At 43.5% G+C, this 12351-nt stretch overlaps 1 protein-coding gene across 1 annotated transcript in view; it reads left to right on the top strand.

The window, feature by feature from the left end:
• LOC132406413 (microtubule-associated serine/threonine-protein kinase 1-like) overlaps nucleotides 1-12351 on the top strand; it is a 180377-nt gene that overhangs the window by 32602 nt on the left and 135424 nt on the right. The gene's annotated exons all lie outside the window — the stretch shown is intronic.

The following is a 12351-nucleotide window of genomic DNA, read 5'->3' as shown; positions in this document are numbered from 1 at the left end:
CCTTTGCGGGTTAAGGAAGTTCAGGAGATCATTGACCCCTTGAATAAACACTGGCAGCTCTGCTGTTGACTGATAAGGAGGATGCTGTGGTTGGACTGGACCAGTTGGGCTGCTGGGCCTGTTCCTAAGCTGGATTACACTATGACTCTGTGCTTGCATCATTTGTGGTCTGTCTCACCTCTTTGAATGTCAGGAACATAAGAAGCTGTAGAGAGTGGTGGACTCTGCCCAAAGCATTACCAACATATCGCTCCACACCACTGGTAGGATCTTCAGGAGGTGCTGCCTCAGGAAGGCAACATCTATCATCAAAGATCCCCACCATCCAGAAAATGCCATGTTCCTATAGCTACCATTAGTAGTGGCCAAGTGGTTAAGGCATTGGTCTAGTGATCTGAAGGTTCGAGCCTCAGCTGAGGCAGCGTGTCCTTGAGCAAGGCACTTAACAACACATTGCTCTGCAAAGACACCGGTGCCAAGCTGTATGGGTCCTAATGCCCTTCCTTGGACAATATCAGTGGCATGGAGAGGGGAGACTTGCAACATGGGCAACTGCCGGTCTTCCAACAACCATGCCCAGGCCTCAATCATCATTGAAAATCCATGGACAGCCGAAAAAGACTAGTTACAGAACGTACAGAAGTCTGAAGTTCCACCCTGCCAGGTTCAGGTAGAGTTATTACCCTACAATCTTCAGGCCTCTGAACCACAACTCTGAACTGTTTCTACAACCTACAGACTCACTGCCAAGGACTCGACATTTCACGCTCCCAGTATTCTTTATTCTTCTTTATTTGCACAAATTGTCATCTTTTGCACATTGGTGTTTTGTCAGTATTAGTTTTTCATAAATTCTATTGTATTTCTCTACTTCCCTGTAAATGCCTACAAGAAAATGAATCACAAGGTAGCTTGTATGCTGTATGTGTACTTTGATAATATATTTGCTTTGACTTTGATTCATCCCAACCTAAGAACTCCCTCAATATAGCAGCGTGGTGACCACTTTTCATTACAATGGACCTTTGTGCTTTCTGTTCTCTCCTGTATATTTATGATTTTCTTTTGATTGTCATAGTTCTGATAAAAATACCTCTGATGCTGTTGCAAGTAAAGTTTTCATTGCACCATTGCAGACATGTAAGACCATCAGACAATAATTAGGCCATTTGATCCATTGAGATTGCTCCACCATTCTATCACGTTTTAATATCCCCTCAATCCCGTTCTCCTGCCTTCCCTCCATAACCTTTGACTACCTTACTAATCAAGAATTCATCAGCCTCCACTTTAAACGCACCTAGTGCTTGGCCTTCACAACCACCAGTGACAATGAATTCCACAGATTCACCACCCCCTGGCTGAAGAAATTCCTTTTCATCTCTGTTCTAAAGGGACATCCTTGTATTCTGACACTGCGTCCTCTGGTCCCACTGCAGGAAATATCGTCTCCATGCTACTCTATCTAAGCTTTTCAGTATTCAATAGGTTTCAATGAGAGCTTTCCTCATTCTTCAAAATTCAAGCGAGTTTAGGCCCCGAGACATCAAATGCTCCTCATACGTTTATTCCTAGAATTATTCTCGTGAATCTTCGCTGGACCCTCTCCATCCTCTTTGATTGTGTACTCATACACATGACAATAAACTAGACTTTGATATGATTAGGTCAGTCCTTAGCCATCTCTACAGAATAAAGGATTCTCACTTGCTCACTCTTTCCTACTGAACTGAACCTTCCAGTTCTGGCTTCATCCATTTCAATCTCTCCTGTACCTCCTCCTTCCAGACCTAACATTAGTAGAAATATTCCACGGTTCTAGCAGCGTCTGTGGAGAGAGAAGTAGAGTTAACGGCTTAAATCAGTGATGCTTCATCGTTGAGGTACTAGAAAGTGGAAGCTGTTCACACCGTCAAGTGTTCCCTTATTCAGGTGGATGAACTTGTTATGCACCGTGGGCAGTTAATGAGGCCAATTTTAATTTAGAGTGCTAGGCTTTCACTGAATGTATTTGCCTCAATGCTAATAAGATCATTTTCAAATGCTAATAGTCCTGTAAGTAGCTCAGATTAAAAAGGGGCAGTGAAACGCTGTTCACTGGGTGATTGTAGGCCAGGCCATTCATGCTGGTGCTCATAAACACAAGAGATTCTGCAGATGATGGAAATCCAGAGGAACACACACAAAATGCCACAGGAGCTCAGCAGGCCAGACAGGACAGACCCACAGAGATACTTTATTGATCCAGGGGGAAATTGGGTTTCGTTACAGTCACACCAACCAAGAATAGTGTCGAAATATAGCAATATGAAGCCATAAATAATTAAATAATAACAAGTAAATTATGCCAAGTGGAAATAAGTCCAGGACCAGCCTATTGGCTCAGGGCGTCTGACACTCCGAGGGAGGAGTTGTAAAGTTTGATGCCTACAGGCAGGAATGACTTCCTATGACGTTCAGTGTTGCATCTCGGTGGAATGAGTCTCTGGCTGAATGTACTCCTGTGCCTAACCAGTACATTATGGAGTGGATGGGAGTCATTGTCCAAGATGGCATGCAACTTAGACAGCATCCATTTTTCAGACACCACTGTCAGAGAGTCCAGTTCCACCCCCACAACATCACTGGCCTTACGAATGAGTTTGTTGATTCTGTTGGTGTCTGCTACCCTCAGCCTGCTGCCCCAGCACACAACAGCAAACATGATAGTACTGGCCACCACAGACTCGTGAACATCTGCATCTATGTAGAGGAATGAACAATTCCTGTACCTAAAACGACCTAGGTAACATGCCTGAATGACTGGCATCCAGTCACACTCCCCTCAATAACAAGCAAGTGCTTTGAGAGGCTGGTCAAGGATTACATCGGCAGCTTGCTGCCACCCAAACTGGACCCCCTACAATCTACCTACTGACACAACCGAGCGACAGATGACGCAATAGCCACTGCTGTACATACTGTCCTTCCACATCTGGAGAAGAAGGATGTTTATGTGAGAATGCTGTTCTTGGACTACAGTTCAGCATTCAACACCATAGTTCCATCCAGGCTCAAAAGGAAGCTCAATGACCTCGGCCTTGACCCTGTCTTTTGCAGCTGGATCCTGGACTTCCTGTCAGATCGCTGGTGGTAAGAGTGGGTTCCCTCACCTCCACCCCTCTGGCTCTCAATACAGGAGCCTCTCAGTGCTGTGTACTGAGCCCCCTCCTTTACTCCCTGTATACCCATTACTGTATTGCCACCCCCAGCTCTAATCTGCTAATTAAATTTGCCGACGGCACTATATTGATTGGTCTAATCTCAAACAGTAATGAGGTGGCCTACAGGGAAGAAGTCATCTCTCTGACACAGCGGTGTCAAGAGATCAACCTCTCCCTCAATGTCACAAAAACAAAGGAGCTGGTTGTGGACTACAGGAGGAATGGAGACAGGCTAATCCCTATTGACGTCAATGGACCTGGAGTGGAGAGTGAACAGCTTTAAGTTCCTCGGTATACACATTATCAAGGACCTCACTTGGTCTATACATACTGGCTGTGTGGTGAAAAAAGCACAACAGCCCCCCTTTCACCTCAGAGAGTTGAACAAACTTGGCATGTGTCCCCAAATCCTAAGGACTTTCTACAGGGGCACAACTGAGAGCATCCTAGCTGGCTGCATCACTGCCTGGAATGGGAACTGTACCTCCCTCAATCGCAGGATTCTGCAGAGAGTGGTGTGGACCCCGGTGCATCTGTAGTTGTGAACTTCCTATGATTCAGGACATTTACAAGGACAGGTGTATAAAAAGAGCCCATAGGATCATTGGGGACCTGAGTCACCCCAACCACAATCTATTCCAGCTGCTACCATCCGGGAAATGGTACCGCAGCATAAAAGTCAGGACCAACAGGCTTCGGGACAGCTTCTTCCATCAGGTCATCAGACTGATTAACTCATGCTGATTTAAGTGTATTTCTATGTTACATTGACTGTTCTATAAATTATAAATTACTACGATTGACATTTAGACGGAGACATAACATAAAGATTTTTACTCATGTATGTGAAGGATGTAAGAAATAAAGTCAATTCAATTCAAGGTGATATTTCAAAACCGAGACCTTTCATTAGGAGTGGAAAAGGAAGGGGATGAATCCAGAATAGGAAGGAGGAGGAGGGGAGGGAGTACAAACTGGAAAGTGAAAGGTGAAGCCAGGTCAGAGGAGAGGCAGAAAGGCCGCTCCTCCTTCCCTTTCTCCCGTGGTCCTCTCCAATCAGATTCCTCCTTCTTCGCCTTTTCCACCTATCATCTCCCAGTTTCTCACTTCATCACCCTCCCCTGCCCACCGGCTCCACCTATCACCTTCCAGCATGTACTCCTTCCACCTTTTTCTGGCTTCTTCCCCTTCCTTTTCTGGTCCTGATGAGGGCTCTCAGCTCAATACGTTGACTGCCCTCCTTTGCATGTCCTGCTGAGTTCCTCCAGCTTCTTGTGGTACGTCAGAATCAGGTTTAATAGCACTAGCATATAATGTGACATTTGTTGTTTTGCGCAGTAGTATGTTGCAATAGGTAATAAAAAACTATAAATTACAATTAAAATATATTTCTAAATATTTAATTAAATAAGCAGTGCAAAAAGAGAGAGAAAAAATTGAGGTATTGTCCATTCAGAAGTCTGTTGCTGGAAGAAACTATTCCTGAAGTATTGAGTGTGTGCCTTTGGGATCCCGTGCCACCTGCTTCATGACAGCAATGAGAAGAGGACGTGTCCTGGGTGATGGGGGGGGGTTCCTTAATCACGATATGCCTCCTTGTTGAGGCATCGGTTTTTGAAAATGTGCTCAACGCTTGGGAGGCTAGTGCCCATGATGGAGCTGGCTCAGTTTACAACTTGCTGCAGCTTTTTCTGATCCTGTGCTATGGCCCCTCCATACCAGACAGTGATGCAACTAATTAGAGTGCTCTTCACGATACATCTGATGAAATTTGTGAGAGTCTCCTCAAACTCCTGATGAAATATAAGCGCTTTCGTGCCTTTTGTAATTGCATCGATATGGTGTGTCCAGGATAGATCTTCAGAGATGCTGACTCCCAGGAACTTGAACCTGCTCACCCTTTCCACTGCTTACTCCTTGATGAAGACTGACGTGTGTTCCCTCAGCTTCCCCTTCCTGAGGTCCACAATCAACTCATTGGTCTTACTGCATTGAATGCAAGGTTGTTGTTCCGACACCACTCAACCAGCTGATCTGTCTCCATCCTGTATGCCTCCTCATCACTATTTGAAATTCTGCCAACAGTAGTTGTGTAGCTGGCAAATTTATAGATACAGTATGAGCTGTGCAGAGCCACACAGTCGTGGGTTTGGAGAAAGTAGAATTAAACATGCATCCTTAAGATGTGCCAGTTTTGAGAATCAGTGAGAGGGAAATGTTATTTCTGATCTGCCCTGACTGCGAGAAAGTCAAAAGGAGGGTATAGAAGCCCAGGGTTTGGAGCTTGTTGATTATTACTGAGGGTATGGTGGTGTTGAATGCTGAGCTGTAAGCAATAAACCTCAGCCTGACGTAAGTATTACTGTTGTCCAGGTGATCCAAAGCAAGGTGGAGAGCCAGGGAGATTGTATCTACTGTAGACCTTTTGTTGCTACAGGCAAGTTGCAGTGAGTTTCGGTCCTCGCTTAGACAGGAGTTGATTCTGGAGATGACCATCCTCTCAAAGCCGTTCATCACAGTAGACGAGGGTGCCACTGGGTGATAGTCATGGAGGAAGCTCACCCTGCTCTTCTTGGGCACTGACATGATTGTTCCTCTTTTGAAGCCGGTGGGAGCCTCCTACTGCAGCAGCGAGAGATTAGAAGATGTTCTTGAGCAATCTTGCCAGTTAGTTGACGCAGATTTTCAGTGGGAGTAAATTAACTGGAAGTGCCCTTAGTGATTATCAGACCTGATCAGTTCCTAGGCCTACGTCTTAACGCCCAGTTCTTCCTACAATTGCCCCAGACCTCATCACCCTGTTTTTACCCTCCTCCATCTGCCCCTCACCCACACACACTCCTCCAACTAGTCACCAATCCACTATTGTTCACATCTGTGCTCCCCACCCTTGATTTCATTCTCCTCCTTCCTCTCCTATCAGTTTTCAGCATCTTTGCTCTTACCTCCCACCTTGTACACTCTCGCCTCCTCACCTGGATCCAGCTGTCCCTTGCCAGCCTTATTCCAACCCTTCCCCTCACTTCTTCTGACTACCTCCTCTCAACTCTTTCAGCCCAAGTGAAGGATTTGGACTTGAAGCGTCAGCTGACCATTTCCCTCCTCAGATGCTGCCTGACCCACTGAGTTCCTCCAGTATCATGGTTTTTGAATAAGACTTCAAGTGGCATTGGGTGTGTTGAGAGAACACTGCCCTATCAGAGTGTTACCTTTCAAAGAAGGTGTAAAATCTTATTGAAGACACGAGGAAGCTGTTTTTGGTGTCTAGTCACCCCATAAGGACTGGAATAGGCCGATTCTTTGAATATTATCACTTTTGGGAGCTCGCTGTGTCCTGATATTTTTCCTGTTATTTTTCATTTCCAACAGTAACTACATCCATATTGGGTGTAAAGTGCAGTGGGATTTTCTGTGGACAGAAAATGTGCTGTCGAAATATGACTGTTTGTCTTTTCCCTCCTCCCCATTCTTCATTCTTTTTTGCCTGTCTTTTCTTCCCTTCCACTGTCCCCCTCTCCTATAGCCTTTCCACCATCAGTCTCTTCTCTCTGCCCCCTTCGCAACACTCCACTTAATCACAGAAACTGAATTAAACAGTGATGATTACAGCCAGTGTCACTTGCATTTGGTTCAGCAAGGAGTGTTTTGTGGTGAAAGTAGAAAAAATCTACTCTGAGTTAAAGTGCTGCCCGCCACCCAGCAGGAAATATTCCTGCAATGTTGCTTAAATGAAAATCAATAGAAACTGTAAATACACAACATATTTTTAAAAAAATGAAAGTGCAGGGAAAACCAGCAGTAATTGTGGAAAGAAAAATGGTTAACATTTTGGGATTGTAACACCACCTGAAGTGGTTATTGTTTCTCTCTCTCTGCAGATGCTGCTTGACCTACAGTGTATTTCCTATTTTCAGTTGAAATTTTCATAAGTTGAAAATCACCCTCATGTTGAAAAACACATTCAACAATTCAGGAACAGCATCTTCCCCTCTGCCAGTCGATTCCAGAATGGACATTGAACACATGAGCACTACCACACTACTTTTTTATTTCTGTGTTTGCACTACTATTTGACTTTTTCCACTAAACTATTAGATTATATATATATACACACACACATTGACTGTAAGAGTTTTTTTCCCATATTATCGTGTATTGCATTGTACTGCTGCCAGTGACATTAGCTTCTGAAGATTCTTGACCTCACAGTCTACTTCATCGTAGCCTTGTACCTTATAATCTACCTGCACTGCACTTTTTCTGTAATTGTAACACTTTATTCTACCTTCTGTTATTGTTTTTCCTTTGTACTACCTCTATGCACTGAGGTGAGAAAGAGATTGGTATGAATGGCATGCAAACTAAACCTTTGGTAGATATGACAATATTAAGCCAAATTTCCAATTGCTGGGAGCACCACCCAGAAGGTCCACCTTCCTCCCCTCTGACAGTGGCAAATTCCCTTCCCGACGAGCTGAAGCCTCTTACTGTCACAGCACAGAATTAGGCATCTCAGGGTTAGCGCCGGCATTATGTAATAAACACAAGCTTTGGGGGCCAAATCAAATGAATATTCTCTGAATGGCAGCAAGGGATTGGTGGGCTTGTAACTGGCATTGCAATGAGAAGGGCTGCAGCTGAAGTTTAATGAGCTGCTTTCTGAGCTAATTCTCTTTAATAAAAGCTTCCATCTCAAAGGTGTTCATGACACAGCACTGCAATAATCATTATCCGCTAGGTATTAATTTGTCTCCTTGAAGGGAGAAACTGGCGGAGGCTATTATTTGCTACATGCTAGGGAGGCTTGTTTGTTCTCTTAAATGGTCTACAGTCTTGTTAAGGTACTTGGCAGTGTTGACTGAGATTATAATTATCTGAGGCTCAATGAAAGGAGAAAGGCTTAGAGTTTGGATATATATTATTAAAACGACAGCTCTGTCTGACCAATGAGGCAGCCTTAATTACTGTGTCTTTTGTCCCTATTCTGGGAGAGCAGTATGACTGTGCCACGTAGATTCACTGGATTGATTCCTGGGATGAGAGGGCTGGTCTGTGAGGATGAACATGGTGAGTCTGTGGAGCTTAGCAGAATGAAAGAACTCATTGAGATGTAGGGTTTTGAGAGCAACTGACAGGGCAGATGTTAAGAGGCTTGTTTCTCAGGATAATCTTCTCTGAGGGTTGGCTCCTTGTCGCGGTGAAGAAGATTGTGAGTTCCCAAGATTCCGAAAGCAATGTCATCTGAAGTTTAGACATCTGGCGCTTAGCTCTGGTGGGGCCGCCCCGGTGGTAAGATCAAAGGGGAGATTCCAGACAAGGAGCAACCTAACCATGACCTGGCAGAAGCTGGCAAAAGATGATGACACACCAGAATAGAAGTGAAGCATTCCCAGTCATCTTGCATTCCACCCACTGCACCCTGTGCCCGATCTGTCAAGGACTGTGTGGTGGCTGCCCATGCATCAGCCTCCCCAGGTTAAACCAAGACATCACAGACGTTCTCCATTAAGGGAATCAACCCTAAATATGTGGACCCCGGACGGGCCTCTGCAGCCACCTGAGGACTTGCCAGTGGACAGCTTCTTGGGAGAACATTATGCTCAACTCAAGTCATCCCACTACTGCATGTACCTAGATAAAGTGAAAAGCTTTTGTTTGTGTGCCAAACAGAAAGATTATGCCTTACTTTGGTACATAGAGGTAGTAGAGTGAAAAAAATATGGCGTTGCAGTTTCAGAGAAGACTGAGTGAGGGTAGATAAGTAAAGAGTAAGAGGCACCCTGAGGTAGAGGGGGTGATGAAGACTTCATCTTTTAGTGTATGGGAGTATGATAGCAGTGGCGTAAAAGCTGTCCTTCAGCCTAGAGATACGTGGTCTCAAGCTTTTGTATCTTCCACCCATGCTTAGCTGTGGGATGTATGGAAGACAATAGACAACAGACAATAGGTGCAAGAGTAGGCCATTCAGCCCTTCGAGCCAGCACCGCCATTCAATGTGATCATGGCTTATCATCCACAATCAGTACCCCGTTCCTGCCTTCTCCCCATATACCTTGACTCTCAAAGTCCTAAGACTTTGATGGTTGGAACACAATGTAGAATCTGAACTGCGATTCCAGTGCCAAAATATTCAGAGGTCAAGCATAATGGGTTGATGCAATAATAGAGCAAATGGGATGAATTTCTATGCAGTAGATTTTTATCACGTCTGGGTGTCAAGACAGAGTTGATTAGCCATGATTGAATAGGATTGAGAAGCTGATTATCTTGTTCCTGTTCCTCTCAGTCAGAAACAGGGGAATTTATACTGAGGAACAAGAGATTGGTGGAGCAATTAAATGCAGTCTGCTTTTGTCACACAAATAATCTCTGGGAAATATTGGAGTCCTATAAAGTTTTATTGAAAAAGATGAGCTTGAGTGAAATTAATATTAGTTGGGAAGTGATGTTGGAGAAGTCCATGAGAGTGAGGGCTGGTAAATCCCCTGGGACAAATAATTTACATTCCAGAGAACTTAAGTAAGTGAAAGGGTTCAGAGAGTAGCTCATTCACCCACTGTTTAAAAACGAGGCAGAGGGATTAATAAGCACGAAATTTTATATCGACTGGTTGGACGTTACCAGTAGGGAAAATGCTGGAGTCCATTGTAAAATGTAAAGGAGTGGAATGTGACGAAAACGGGGACAGGATTGGACAAAATCAGCATGGATTTCTGAGAGGGAAATCAAGTGTCATATATCTATTGGAACTTTTTTTGAGGATGTAATAAAGGAAAACCAATGTGCATGGTCTATGGATTTTCAGAAAGCTTTCAGTAAGGTCCGTTAGTGTGCAAATTTAAGTACATAGAACTATGGAGAAGGTGGAGACATTGATGGGCAACTAGATCGCTGTCAGGAAGAAGAATATACACCAGTGTTTCATAAACATGACATTTTGAAGACCCTGGAAATCCAGAGGAACAAACACAAAATGCTGGTGGAATTCAGCAGGTCAGGCAGCTTCTATGGAGAGGAATGAACAGTTGACCTTTTAGGCTGAGACCTTTCATCAGGACATTGCTGTGTATCCAGCTGGAGGAGGATGATTGGTGAGGTATAGTAGGGATCAGATGCCAGTATCCCAGTGATACCCAAAATAAATTGAGCTCACACGAAGGAATGAAAGGATAGATCTCCGAGTTTGCAGGGATAGTGTTGGTGGAGGTGAGTAAAATGCAGAAAAGCTCCAATGTGATTTTGACAGGTTGAACAAGAAGGCAAATATATGGCAGAATAAGGAAAAAAATGATGTTATCCATGTTGGTACCAAAAGCTTAAAGGCAAATTATTGAAGACTTGAGACTGCAGGTGCTGGAGTCCATAACAAATTGGACACAGTGCTGGGTCTTGGCCTGAAACTCTGACCATCCCTTTGCCTGCACTGTTGCTACATGACCCTCTGAGCTCCTCCAGTGGTTTGTTCTTTGCTTAAGGAATATTATTATCTGAGCAATGACAGATTGGGCAAGGAAGAACCCCGTGAACCAGTGGCCAAAGGTAAACATGCATATGTAGCATGTAGTTCAGAAGGTGAATAGTTCGTTGGCCATCAAATTGAGAAAAAAATGAATGTCTTATTTTACTTTACTTTTATTGCAACCAAACAATTGATACTAGAGCGTACAATCATCACAGCGTACAATATTTGATTCTGCGTTTCTCGCTCCCTGAAGTACAAATCGAAGTAAATATAATAAAAATTTAAATGATAAATCATAACTAGAAAATAGAAAAGAGAAAGTAAGGTAACGCAAGTCAGGTCCAGATATTTGGAAGGTATGGCCCAGATCTGGGTCAGGATCCGTTCAGAAGTCTTATCACAGTTGGAAAGAAGCTGTTCCCAAATCTGGCTGTACGAATCTTCAAGCTCCTGAACATTCTCCCGGAGGGAAGAGGGACAAAAAGTATGTTGGCTGGGTGGATCGTGTCCTTGATTTATCCTGACAACATACAGAGTCTTCATAAGACCACATCTTGAGTATTCAGTGAAGTTTTGGTCTTCTTATCAGAGGAAGAAGATTTCTCAGATGCATGCTATGCAGGGAATCTAGTGAAGCTTCATTGGACTGGTTCCTGGTTTGACAGAACTAATATATGAAAGAGAATGAATCGATGAAGATTACGGTCATCAGATTCATACTGGGAAAAATGGTTTAACTACATAAAGCCACATAGGCCTGATTTTATTCTCACAAATCAATGAATATGTTGTAAAAAAAAAGATCACTCCCTACTTGTACATAGTTCTTTCCTTTTGCTTGTTTTTTCTTTCCACTCTTTTCCATAAGTGTATACCTCAGATAAATACTTAGTGGAGATTTATGATGTATATGATTATATGATATATATGTACAATGTCTGAAATACATCTTATGGAAATGTTTGTTTGATGATGAACTTCAATCAAAAAAAATTACCAAAAAATAGAATTAGACCAAGAATGGATCTCACAACAACCTACGAGTACTACCAGAGCTGAGCAGGGCAGATGGAGAAAGGATGATCCTGGCTACAGGGGATTCTAGGGCAAACAAAAGGGAGAAAACCATGTGAGGTTGAGAGTGGCGAGGTGACCAGTGCAATTCTCTACCACAGAAAGCATTAGAAGCCAGACTCAGATTACTTCATTGTCAAATACACCAGAGTGTAATAAAATTCCTTGCTTGAATGAAGCTCAATGTACATGGTAATGTCAGTGAATGCAAAACAGAAGACGCAAAGACTGTGGTGTACTCTGAAGCATTGCAAAAAGAAATGCTGACATGACAATAATGGAATAATCCAGGGAGGTATGGTTAATAGTTTGAGAATGTGTCACCCCTGGAGAAGGGGGTGTGAAAAAAGTGATTGGTTCTAAAATCTGATAGCAGTGCTGCTTATTATTAGGCACCTCCTGTACCTAATAAAGTGGACACTGAGTGTAAGTTCATGGTCTTCTGTGTTTGTAACCCATCCACTTCAAGTTCCAACATGTTATGCATTCACAGATGCTCTTCTGCACATCACTGTTATATCGTGTGGTCATTTGAGTTGCTGTTGCCTTCCTGACAGCATGAACCAGTTTGGCCATTCTCCTCTGACCTCTCCCGCAAACAAGGAGTATTTT

The sequence above is a fragment of the Hypanus sabinus genome, chromosome 16, assembly GCF_030144855.1.
Source record: "Hypanus sabinus isolate sHypSab1 chromosome 16, sHypSab1.hap1, whole genome shotgun sequence".
Lineage (NCBI taxonomy): Eukaryota > Metazoa > Chordata > Chondrichthyes > Myliobatiformes > Dasyatidae > Hypanus > Hypanus sabinus.
This window is presented reverse-complemented; position numbering and strand designations above follow the sequence as displayed.